The sequence below is a fragment of the Malus domestica genome, chromosome 15 (assembly GCF_042453785.1).
Source record: "Malus domestica chromosome 15, GDT2T_hap1".
Taxonomy (NCBI): Eukaryota; Viridiplantae; Streptophyta; class Magnoliopsida; order Rosales; family Rosaceae; genus Malus; species Malus domestica.
The window spans coordinates 42371324-42373358 of NC_091675.1; positions in this window are offsets into that span (position 1 = coordinate 42371324).

Here is a 2035-nt window from a genome sequence, read left to right on the forward strand (position 1 = left end):
TGGGAATATTGCATCTCTATGTTTGGTAAGGTCATTCTTGGGAAACGATTGCCTTGGCCAAGTGAAAATAGAGGGAAAAGGGATGCCCTCCATCCACCTTGGAAAATCATTTTCTTACTCAAGGGAAAACCAATATGAACCATTAATAATTAGGGAAATTTTATTTACACCCAACTATCTTATCTTCAAACCCAACTTAAATATTTTTGCCATTAAACTCTCCATTTTGCCCTGACGTTATTTAAAAAGTAAAAATAAATTAAAAGAACATAAACCCACGTATCTGCCTACCATTTTCTAGCGTCTTCTTCACTGACGCCGGCATGAATCTCTTGTTGCCAACACCTCTAAACCACCTCTTCCTTCGTATTATCTCCCTCCTCTATTTATCACGCTCTTCAATCATAACGCCGGCATCGGAGGTTCTCACATATTTCTTGCGACCATAGCCTTCTTCACCATACTTATGACGCTCAGAATCAGAATCATCGTCGCCGCGCCTCTCATAACCACCAGGCAGCGGTATTTTTGCTCCTCGCTCCTCCCATAACTGGGCTTCTCATACTCCCCACTTTCCTGGCCCTCGTAGCCGGCCCTCCCATAGCTTGGCCTCGGGGGTGGCGGCTCATCTCCATAGCCGGTCCCTCATCGGCGGCTCTTCACCGTAACCCGGCCTCTCCTCGCTTTCTGGCGTCTCATAACTGGGCCGCCCATAGCTTGGCCTTCTCGGTGGCTCTTCTCCATAATCGCCTTCCTCACCATAGCTTGGCTTCTCGGCGGCTTATCGCCATAACCAGATTCCTCACCGTAGCTCGGCTTCCGACCATTCCCAGATCCGAATTCAGCTGGCGGTGCTTCAAACTCGGGCTTTCGACTGTACCCAGATCCATATTCGGACTCCGATGCCTCGTACTCGGGCTTTCTCCCGTACCCATATCCATACTCTGGTTCTGGTGCCTTATACTCGGGCTTTTGACCGTATCCAGATCCATACTCCGTTCCGGTGCCATATAAGGCGGTTGTGATGCTAAAAGAATTTGAATTGAAGTTTCCATGGAGAATCGCCGGTGAATCTTCCGTGGGGTTTGAGGTGGAAGAGAACCACTGGGTGTGGAAAGAGATTTCAGTTTTGTTTATTTCTTTTTTTTTCAGTTTTAATCAAAGGGTGAATTAGGAATTTTAAGAAAATATTTTTTGTTTTGGATGTAGAAAGATGTTGAATGGGTTCCAATAAAATTTCCCAAATAATTAATAATTGAAAATACCTATTATATCTCAAAAAATTGGTAGTTCCTTTGTTTCTTAGGAAAACTAATGAAAAGGGCTTGAAAATTTTGAGTTTTAATGATAAGGACAAAATAAAGGGTAAAGTGAATAGTACCAGGATTGACTTTTTAGTGTAAAAATATGGTTTTTCGTTAAAGTGAACAGTACTGGGTGCTTTTCGTTAAAGTTCCCTTGTTTCTTTCCCATCACTTCCAAACATAAAGAAAATAAAAATTCATTTCCCATCCTAATAAAAAGGCACGGGAAATTATCTCTCATGAATTCATTTATACGTTCAAAGCATAGTTTTGAATAATGTTACACTTATTAAATTTATATCATCTCTCTAATAGAGGTAAGACTCTCAATAATAAAGAGGTGATATAACTATAGAATGAAAATGTGAAGAGTAAATTTGTCTTTTTATTATATTACTTTTTCTTTGTTCTCTATATCAATCGTGTAATACTTTGAAGAGATTCTTTCTTGTCAATATTTTATCATAATCACATCATTATCAGTATTTACTAAGAAAAACTCCACAGTTAGTAAATTGTAGAAATATTAAATGTCACGTGGGTCAAAGTGAAGATGTATAATACATAAACTATTCAAATATCATATAACCTCATACTAAAAGCTATACCTTGAGAAGATGCATGGAACCTGTAGTAGCATATATACGCGGTATCACTGCCTATATATAGGTCCAATCTTTTTATAGATATCAAATAATTCACAAGCATATACAATTCTAGTAGCTTCAGTG